This window comes from Mya arenaria, chromosome 2 (genome assembly GCF_026914265.1).
Source record: "Mya arenaria isolate MELC-2E11 chromosome 2, ASM2691426v1".
In the NCBI taxonomy this organism is placed as follows: Eukaryota; Metazoa; Mollusca; class Bivalvia; order Myida; family Myidae; genus Mya; species Mya arenaria.
Window position 1 is genome coordinate 62,656,333 of NC_069123.1, and position 11,892 is coordinate 62,668,224.

The 11,892-nt window shown below is 38.3% G+C and overlaps 1 pseudogene; it reads left to right on the forward strand.

The window, feature by feature from the left end:
* Positions 1–340: 340 nt before the first annotated feature.
* On the forward strand, positions 341–11,678 carry LOC128216540 (uncharacterized; annotated as a pseudogene).
* Positions 11,679–11,892: the final 214 nt, after the last annotated feature.

The following is an 11,892-nucleotide window of genomic DNA, read 5'->3' on the forward strand; positions in this document are numbered from 1 at the left end:
TCTGCCGATTACGGAATTCCGTTAGGGCCATCGTGGTTTCGCGCTGTCGCCGTAAGGGCGAAATCGCGAAAACACGATGCATTGACGCGAAAACACGATACAAGATCGTGAAAACACGATGCGAAAAATATCGCGTTGTCGCCCTCGATCTCCCATCGTGTTTTCGTGTTTTCGCCTTCGCGGTCAGTAGGGCAAAAACGCGAAAACACGATATTAATCGCGATATTTTTCGCATCGTGTTTTCGCGATCTTGTATCGTGTTTTCGCCCTACTGACCGCGAAGGCGAAAACACGATATTTTAATATCGCACTTTCGCCTTCCGTTTGGACATGCGTAAACATGGAAGACGAATTAGACTCGCGTATCAGGGAGTACTTTTCAGCCGGTTTTTCATTAACTGAAACGCTGACCTTCCTAGAAGTTAAACAAAATATTATTTTAAGGTAAGTTATACATCTATACATCTAATGATCAAGGCGTAGTTGAACTGCACGCATATATCACGTACTTTCTAAGCCGTTTACATGTTGTATACATGTCTGCATAATGTAAACATAAGTAGAAAGTCAATGGCGTTACGATTGTAGCAACCCTAAAGGTAACACCTGCACTAAAGGTAACACCCTGCACAAAAGGTAACACTTTTGCGACACCAAAGGTTACAACCTGCACTAAAGGTAACAATCCGCGACACCAAAGGTAACACAATTTACATCTGCACCTAAGGTAACTGGCCTCTGCACTAAAGGTAATTGACTTAAAACTAGTTGCATGATATATGCATTATATTATGCTGCCATTTGATATGTTCCCTAATACATTTTTGTACTGTTATTTCATAACAAGTGGCAGCATTGATATTTTTTTATTTGTGTGTTTTACAGTGTAAATTTATTTCTCCTACTTTCACATATAATGTTTGCGCTTAAGACCATTCGAAGAATAAGGAAATGTATCCTGTTTACCACGGCGTCGGCATTGGTGTCGGTGTCAGCTTTTCCGTCACATCATGATTAAGTTGTTCATACCAGTCCAATTTATCTCTTAAATTTTAAAGACATGGCATTAAAGCTTTGAGTACTTGTTCACTATTATGACACCCATCAGTCAGCTAAAACAAAAACAGTCAGCTACAGGAAAATCACAGACACGAGGCATACCACCACCCCAGACCTGAAACACACACATATACAGGCAAGACAACACAAAGACAAAGGAGCACACACATATACAAAGACACCCCTACCCAAACCAAAGAGTAATTGATATGCACTTGGGGTCTCCGCCTTGGAGCAGGGCAGTTATCCAGAGGGATAGCTGGTTAAAACCATTTCGGATATCAAAACAAACTTTGACAATTGTATAACCGTCATGACCTCGATCTGTAGGCAAAAATGCATACCTCCTTTAAGGATTCTTGCTGAATTAGGGCCATTTTCAACTTAGAATTTATCCTGATTTTGAGTTAGGTTTGTCACACCAGTCCTCAGTTCACATCTGGCTTGGAAACTTCACTTCTTTACCATCAATACTTACATATGCAGACAAAGTACATAACACTTGTCAACGATTTTGTCTGAAATTTTTATGTCCCTTTTTGACCTCGAAATTATCCATAATCCGTTTGTCCATTTTTCATCGAAACCATTTCATCTATTGTTTGAAACTGACTAATTGATCGAATTGTGGCATGTTATAGATGATGATGGTGGTGGTAATTCTGTGGTTTAACATGTGATGGAAGCAGTTGTTGCGATGGCAGTACGATTTATAGCCGTCATTACGATCGTCCGGTCATCGCCCGGTAATCGGCCGGGTGCCGCCAGACTTGAAACATGTCCGTCCGGTTTTCTATTTGTTCCGAACGGGCGCCGCCTGGTCACTGTCCGGCGCCTGTTATATTTGAAAACTGCCCGCGCGGCATATACATCAAAGAAGGCCGTTCGGTGCCCGTCCGATGTGTGACCGCGTCAACAAAGAGCTTCAAAATCATCCGGCGCCTTTCCGATCCCCAAAGCTGCTTATAAAAATCGGACGGCGCCCGTTTTATTTGTGACTGTAGCATTAAAGCGTATGCTCAATTCAACTACTTCTGGAATAATCCATTGGACGTGGTTGATAGTTTTAAATATTTAGGATTAGTATTTAGCAACAGTGGCTCTTTTTATAAAGCTAAGTTGAAATATCAAAGCAGGCACTTAAAGCTATGTACTGCCTTCTAAGCAAATGTAAGCATTTAGCCCTGCCGATTGATATGCAAATAGATCTGTTCAATAAAATGATCAAACCTATACTTCTATATGGTTGTGAATGCTGGGGATATGGCAATAATGAAATTTTAGAAAGAGTTCAACTTAAATTTCTGAAATATATTTTATATGTTAAGTCAAGCACCGCGTCTTGCATAGTATACGATGAAACAGGCGTCAAACCGTTATCAATTGACATAGAGACTAGAATGATTTCATATTGGACAAAACTTGTATCACCATTGTACCCAAAATTAGTAACAACTATGTATACGATAATGTTAAGTAATAATATTTTTGATGTAAACATACGTAGCAATACTTTTTTATGGATTTTTTTTTGTCAAAAAAAATATTCATAAAATGTGGTCTTAATAATATATGGGATTCACATATATTTCCAAATCATAAATGGTTGACTTGCAATGTTAAACAGAAACTCATAGATTTGTTTTTAAATGAATGGTATAGCATTGTTAACACTTCCAGTAAATGCAACGACTATAAATTGATTAAGAACGAGTTCGGAATTGAGAACTATCTTAAAACTTCACCTTACAAATTGTTAAAGTTTATGATTAAATTTCGAACCAGAAACCATCGTCTTCCTATTGAGACAGGAAGCTGGATTGGACTTGATATTTTATCGAGGAAGTGTCCTTTGTGTCAAGCAAACAGTAGCATTGGAGACGAATATCACTATCTACTTGAATGTAAAGCTTTAACCAATAGCAGAAAGCGATTTATTGATAAAAAATACTATATCAATCCGAATGTCATCAAATTTAAATCTCTAATGTGTATGTGTAACACTCAAATTTCGAAATACAAAAAGTTGTGTAAATTTGTGAAGGAAATAGTAAAACTGTTCTAAATGTTAATATATTTGTACTGTACAATAACACATGTATCCGATACTCTGTAACTCTCGACATATTCATATAAAGCATTGTATAACATATGTCTCTCCCGTTTTATTTGCCTTGTACTTCTCTTTGAATGTTAACTTTTTACAACAGCCTCGTTGTTATTATGTATTTCTTTTTCACATGCTCATGCTGTCATGTTACATGAACTGAGTTGTTTGAAAATAAACTTGGAAACTTGAACTTGGAATAGCATTATGCATAATACGTGGTAAATAGGTGACAGTTATATGTATTACCCTTTTCGATGCTGTAACATTACGCAGAAACATACATTTATGCAAAAACATTTTCTTTATAAGTCAGTTACCTTTAGTGTAGAGACCAGTTACCTTTAGTGCAGGTGTAAAATGTGTTACCATTGGTGTCGCAGAGTGTTACCTTTGCTGTCACTGACAAAGTTACCTTTAGTGCAGGTTGTTACCTTTGGTGGCGCAAAATTGTTACCCTTAGTGCAGGGTGTTACCTTTAGTGCAGTTGTTACCTTTAGGATTGTAACACGATAACTATAACGTTAGAATGCCTTTGTAAATGTACAGGGGCGTGTCAGTTGTATTTTGATAAAATAGCCTTGGTCAAATTGAAACTGCAGAAATGTTTTTAAAATAGTATTATTTGCTGAATTTATTATGCAAACAATCAAAACAAACAAAAATCGATTAAAATTGGAATTTCACAATAAGCATTAGGAACATACAGAGCAACATGACCTTTGACTTAAAATTTTTACTCAAGTAATTATATGACACGTTGAAACTCAAACTTAAATGTGGACTTAAGTGAAAATTGGCTTTGTTCGCATTCTATCTTGGGTGGTCACCTAGGATAGCAAGTCAATCTGGAACATAGTCCCTTACGTCCCCCCCCCCCCCAAAAAAAAATCATGCTTTTGTTGCATCTGTTATCATTGCTGACATTATTGTTAAATATACATGTATAACAGCTGTCAGTCTACCGGAAACAAGAACTCGACTCGTCAGCAAACGAAGTAAAGATCGTAAGATCGAACCCACCTCTTTGTATACTCTTAGTCGACTCACCTGTGATGTTGATTTTTTACTAGCGCGACGCATGTATTTGACATTCTTTTGTCATTCCAGCTATCGACAACTAAAACGCCGCTGTAAAAGACTGGGACTAAAGAAGCGGCCAAACTGGGATCCTGCTGTCGTTCAAGCAGCTATTTTGGTAGATATTTATATCAGTTCATTTTCCTAGACTTTTAATCTGGATGTTACGTCTTGTTGCTTGAGACGCCCAGAACTGAATAGTAATGATATATGAATATTCCTTTGGTAGCTGCTTTCTGCTGGTGATAAGACAAACGATTGGGCGTTGAAAATAAATAAAATATGTCTATGTGGTATGAGCCACTGTCAGTGGTAGATGATCCACTACTATGGGTGGATGTTGATCCACTACTATGGGTGGATGGTGATCCACTACTGTGGGTGGATGTTGATCCACTACTATGGGTGGATGGTGATCCACTACTATGGGTGGATGGTGATCCACTACTATGGGTGGATGATGATCCGCTACTATGGGTGGATGGTGATCCACTACTATGGGTGGATGGTGATCCACTACTATGGGTGGATGGTGATCCACTACTATGGGTGGATGGTGATCCGCTACTATGGGTGGATGGTGATCCACTACTATGGGTGGATGGTGATCCACTACTATGGGTGGATGGTGATCCGCTACTATGGGTGGATGGTGATCCGCTACTATGGGTGGATGTTGATCCACTACTATAGGTAGATGGTGATCCGCTACTATGGGTGGATGATGATCCGCTATTATGGGTGGTAGATGATCCACTACTATGGGTTGATGTTGATCCACTACTATGGGTGGATGGTGATCCACTACTATGGGTGGATGATGATCCGCTACTATGGGTGGATGGTGATCCACTACTATGGGTGGATGGTGATCAATCAAAAGAAATGATTAGCCAAACCTAGCTGCTTGGCTTCTTACTAAAGAATCACTTAACTGAATATAATGTATTTAGGTTTGAGTCTTATAGGGTTTGGGAGTATAGTATGATCTCAAGACCTTTCACAGAAAGGGACTAGCCAGAGATCGGAGACTTGTCTCCTATTATTGTTCCGAGGGAGAGAGATATAGCTTCGAACGTGTGTGTTATGAGACACACAGCTCAGTACCTATCAGCGATTTGGCTCTGGACCTGTCTACCTGAAGGCTGATATACGAGACTTTTGTATCACAAACAGGTCTATGATGTACTGGCATAAAGCAGCTTCGAGATATACGATAACCTGAGACTAGCAAGATGATAAGATGATGCTCTTGGTCTGGTAGATTCTGGAAAACTACAAGGTCATTGGTTGAGCCTCCGACATTCTTGGTCCTCAGTTGAGCTTCAGACCGATGACTTGTATATTTCTCAGGGTGCTGTTTCTAGCTGGAACCCCGTAGATAACTATTTTATAATTATTTCATCTTGGCAGAAGACATTGCATCGTTGACTGCTCTCGACGTTCACTGATGATCGAGTTTATATATAACATCCCTCTAGGTTATTCAAACCCGAGGTGTGCCCGCACCTCTGAATGGGTTAATGTTGAAGCCAAATGGGCAAATGTTGTCAGAGCATACTGCCAATGATTACCAGTTTTGATTCCAATTTAAATATCTATATGTTGGACAATGAGACCCGAGGTGAACAGATACCGTTCGGATTTTTGCATAACTCTGCTATCGTTATCCGAACCTGAGTGATAACTAGTACTAACATTGCAACTTTCCGTTTAGTTGGCTTAATGATAGTGATGGGCAGTTGGCTGGATTTTCAACATCGATTTTGTATCACAAAAATTACATCTATCACCTTTCACAAAGACCTATATAATATAGGTCTAAAAAGCCTTTCATTTGTGACCAAGCATGCATATTTGAAATTTATTTTGGCAAAGTTATTATCATTTGTGAAGTGGAAATTTATTCTGGGACACCCTCTACATGTATTTATGATATCATTTATTTAAATATTTTAGACATAAGGTACTACAATATCAAAACATCATAGATCCCGAAGGTGTTCAGGCCAGACTGTCAAACAGGCTTCCAAGAAGAGAATACTTCATCAGAGGTCCGAATTTTCTAATTCACATTGACGGTTACGACAAGATAAAGAAGTATGGATTTGGAATCCACGGAGCCATTTGCGGGTATGAGTTGTTCAAGGCATTTCATCGTCAGTTTAGATATCTACAAGTTTGCTCGATGCCGGTCTTTTAACAAAAATCCTTTAAGACCATCTTTGAATTAAGACCAACATGTTTTAATTCTCTGTAACATTTTCAGTCCAAATTAAAACTATTACCACATCACTGTTGAGGCCACGATTTGAGATACGGTAACAGATGTTGTCTTAATAGCAAGGATACACTTGGATATACCAAGTATTTAAAATTAATGTTTTAAATGCAAATTGTATTCGATTTTTACATTCTAGTATTTATATAAATGATATTTTTAGTTATACTCTATGAACATTTTTACATTTTTTACTGTTCAGTTGTTATAGATTTGATCTTATGCCCGAAAAAATTTGATTTGAATTGATCTGAATTGAAAAGTAGTGATAATTGAAAATTTGAGTGATTGTAAACTTGTGTGTATACATTTTGAAGAATAACTGAAGTAACGGTCAAAATGCACGTTTTATGTATTTTCTTTTCGTAAATGAAGCTTTTGTTTTGCAAATCTATCATTGGGCTATAGATGAACAATGACCTGTGATACTTGACTTCATCGGAAAAATGTGTATAAATCATACATTATAAATTAATCAAACAAAATTATGCAGCCAGCCTGTGTCATTGCTATTGTCTTAAATGTTTCCGTAATTTGGCAGGTATCGAAATCATATTTCTTGTACTTTTTCCGAAGAGGTCAAGACTCACAGGTCATTGTTTACCTATACCTGCATTGATACATTCCCAATCTTTCAATAACATGTGTTCCCAGATTGAAACGAGAAATATCCTGAATGTTTTCATATAAACGAAGACGGAAGTAGGACTCAAACTAAATACAGAAAAGTTCTCAGTCATCACTACTTGATGATAATAATTAAATGTATTAGACTATGCATATTAAATTGATATCGAAAACAATGGAAAATTTATCTTAGAATCATAGATATATGCCAAACAAATTCAGGTTGGGTGCAATTTTGAAATACGTGTATCTACAATGATCCGTAAGAAAATCACTTTTTAATCTACTCAGTTAATATCATTTTTTTTCAGCTTTTCAAGACGGATTCTTTGGCTGAAACTGGCACATTCAAATAATAACCCGAATATCATTGCTGCCTATTTTCTGCAGTTTGTAAAAGAAATAGGAGGTGAGCAAGTTACGTTTTACAATGATCACAGAAAGTGTAACTCTACCAATCATTCTGACTGTGCTGTGGTGTAACGTTATTCATGTACTGTACGCGGTTATCGGTAACTACATGTAATACATGTATGCACAGCATCTTGTATTTTACATCCGGTGACAGCGCATGTCTGCTCTATCTGACACAGGTACATGCCTTCGCAAGTAGTAAATTCTGGAAGAAGTGTGATCCTTCGAGAGCACCGAAGGCCAAAAAAAGAAAATACCAGACTCGATTTTATTGAGTTTGTTCAGGAGCAGTAGTAATGGAGTATGCAGCACTGCTCGCACCCCTTAGCATCAACTTAAGCGTTTTTTTTTGTTTGGATCGGGTTTTACGCCGCTTTCAACAATATTTCAGTCATATCGCGGCGGTCAGTTGATGCATCTTTCCTGGGCAGACTTAAACCATCTAAGCGGTTTACCAGAACCGGATGCTGAAGTATGCAAGTAACTGACAACTTGTTTTACTGCAAGATGATTTCGGCTCATCTCAAGAGTAACAACGCAACGCTTGGGATCAAAACCACCCTCCTGCTGGAATCTAGAGTTTGAAAGATTCCAATTGTTAAAGCCCGTTTAGTCGCTTTTTACGATATACACCAGAGATGTTTTGACAAATCTCTGGAAACACGCAGGGCTGCACGGTGGTTGCAATTCTGTTCCCTTAACCATTAAAGGGAGCCCCCCAACCACAAGGGGCGACTTAAGCGGTACATGTATTATCTCTATATTTTCACAATTTAGTGTGTTGGTCCGGAAGGACCAGAAAAATATACCAACAGCAAGCCTTGGAGATCAGTGTAATTTCATTATACTTGTACATTTAACGTTATAAGCTAAACATAGCCAACTCACTAATAATGTAAAATCTTTTTTAACGTTTATATAAGGGGTTCCGCGGTGTATCAGGATGGATGCTGGGACGGAAAATGTTGTTGTGGAGGATATATATGCAAAAAGCATTCAGATGGTATCACGGCGATAATATGGCTGGTGAACGAAGTGTTATCGTTGGAAGCTCGCATACAAACCAGGTAAGTAAAAGTGTCCGGATGCCACTAGTCATTGTACTTTGAGTTTGAGCTAGACGCGTCTTAATACGTTTTATGCCCCCGAATCGAATGATCGGGGCATATTGTTTTTGGTATGTCTGTCTGTTATTCCGTCCGTCCGTCAGTCACAAAACTTTAACCTTGCTCATAAAATAAAAACGCTTCCACCTAGGCCATTCAAACTTCATACGTATATGCGCCTTGATGACCTCTACATCCCTCACTACTTTGAGGTCACTAGGTCAGAGGTCAATGTCAGCGTGGCCCCTGATAGAAAAAAAAATACCTTGGCCATAAAATGGAAACGCTTCCACCTAGTGTATCTAAACTTCATATGTAGCTGCGCCTTAATGGCCTCTACACCTCTCACCTACTTTGAGATCACTAGGTCAAAGGTCAAGGACACCGTGACTCCTGATAACAAACATTTAATCTGGCCAATAAAAGAAAGCTGTTGAAGGAAAAGGCTGCTTGAGGGGGGCTTATGTTTCTCGAACACATCTTGTTCGATTTTGTCAATATAATATACTTGCCGAAATATTTGTATAAGATCGCAACACAAACCGGTATAGCCCCTTGTGGTTGAGGGGGGCTCCCATTTGGCAAATGGAACAGAATTGCAACCACCGCGCAGACCTGCGTGCATCGTTAAAGGCGACTAATTGGACTTTAACAATTGGAATCTTTGAAACTCAAGATTCCAGCAGGAGGGTGGTTTTGATCCCATTCATTGCGTTTCGACGGGTTTTATTGAAATGCGTGAGATTAGCCAAAAACATTCCACTGCAAAGAATGTTGTCAGTTGCTTGAATAATTCAGCATCTAGTACTGGTAAACTGATTCGACGGTCTAAGCCTGCCCAGGAAATAAGTATTAACTGACCGCCGTGATATGACTGAAATAATTGAAAGCGGATTAAACTCCATTCAAACAAACAAGCAAGCAAACAAACAAACCGGAATAAACAGTTGTTTAAAACAAGGATTGGAAGGATTTGGCGTCTCAAAGTTGAACGTGCATATACATTATTATTTCCTTATTTTCAGGGGTAGAATGTTGGTGGCGACAGTTGCATCAAAGATGCATAGCGACATGGAAAGATAAATTTTGTCAAATGGAGGAGCAAGCGATTTTCTCAACAGCAGATGCTATTCATGTGTAAGTTATTGCTGTAAGGTTAAGTTTTATTTTCAACATTGGCGGCGTCCACCGGTTATTATCTTACTTATTTTTAATTCCCCCCACACCTGAAATATGTCCGGTTAGCGCAGTGGTAAAACACTTGCTTCTCAATGCTTCCCGTGTTCGATTCCTGGTCTGGGCGTATGTGGCTGCTTGGTGGTCAACATACCAGAAAGGTGGGATTCTCCGGGCCATCCGGTTTCCCCCACACCTTAGGACAACAATCTCGCGTAATATCGGTGCCAACGAGAGTACTTCGAATTAGTTGTGAAAACTTGCTTTGCAATCGTTTTAAAATAAATATGTTCGTTGGACAGTCGACTGAGGTGGATGCCGCTGGATCCGCACATGCTAAAAATAGGGTTTACATAAATAACTTTAATGGACAGAAATAACTTATTTTGTACATGTATTTATAGCCTTATGTCATTTGCTGGGGACAATACATGGTAGCGCTGCAAAACAAATATGCATATTTCATTTTTTGCATTAACTTTTTCTCATTCATACATTTTTTCGTGTTTGTTTCTTCTTTCAGAAGGTGCGTTAGATTCTGCTTTATGCAACTTATTCTGCAGGAATTGGACTTAGTACGAACAGAGTGGAATACACATTATATTAGGAGGCAGACACGAGAAAGAACACCTTGTGGAAAGCCTGACATTCTATATTTGTGTCCAGAATTATATGGTAAGCGAATTTCAATTATGGTCTTGTCACAGTAAACAAATGTACACGTCGGAGTCAGATGAGAAATGTGGATTCTTGGGCATACACACATTTTGAGTATTTATATTGCACTTGTTATTGTAGTGTAGAAAATGTATACCTGTATTCACACAGTGCAGAAAAGGGTCACATTAGCTTAACAACTGGAAAAAAACTCTTCTGAAAAGAAACACAGATTTTGTGTGCAATAACCCGACAAATGTTCCGAACATACAATAAATGGAGCAAGTACGTAGGAAAAGTGACTGGACTGGAGAATAGACGTGACTTCAGACGTTAACAAATTTGATAAAACATATGCGAAAACAGATGTCATTATTTAAATAAACAAGAATTGGGGTTCGTTGTTCTATAAATACAGCACATATAATGTGATTTGAACCCAAGATGGTCAATCTCTTGGTCTTTTACATTACCGCCTGCAAAATTTGATAAACTTGTTACAATTGCGTAAAACTGAACTATATTCAGTATTGCCCAACAATTCCAGCCAGCAATTGTTCTGTGTTCGCCCTTCGTAAAGAAAAAAATGTTACTATAAATAAATTTCCCAGAGTTCGTAACGTATTATGTTCTACTTGCCACACAATATAAAATTGCGCCTGCAAGTAGTACCATAGATATCTAGTACCTTAAATAAGCGACATTACAAATTGACATTTCCATCAACTGCATATTTTCTGAAATACGTGGGTAAAATAAACTGAAAGTGCAGGGAATGCCTTGGACTTTCAAAGGGAAAATAAGAATGTCTCTATCAACACTCCAGTAACATTACGTCATGTGCGCGGAATTATTACACAGTAAACGTAAATGCGACGAGAAATGTGTTGAGAAAGCTATTTACAGGTGTTTATCTTATTTTAATGCTAGTAATCTTTAATGCTATCCATCTATCTTTTTCCGGACAGGAAATTTTGACTACAAATTTCCAGTTGATGAGGCAGACTGCGAGTGCCTGGGTGCTTATTGCGACGTTCCATCTAGCACTGGAATAGAGGAAGAACTAGACGCAAGATTTCTTCAAATGATGCAACTGGATGGAATGCTTATGCCAGAAACATCAGCTGAAGCTATCGACTTGCTTATCTGGTTAATAAGTAAACTTGACTAACTGCTTGAGCATAAATGACATTCGATTATAAGCAATCGTTTAAAAGATTCACTGGCAGTGAGGCTGTCTCGTCTTCTTATCATGTTTTTCCACGTCCTTTACTTTGAAAAACTAAAGATGTTGACTTGTTATAGTATTGATGTGAAAAGGACCGTTTTATACGTTCAATTCCGTGTGATTAATGAAGTATCAAAGTCTTGACGACTTCCATGTT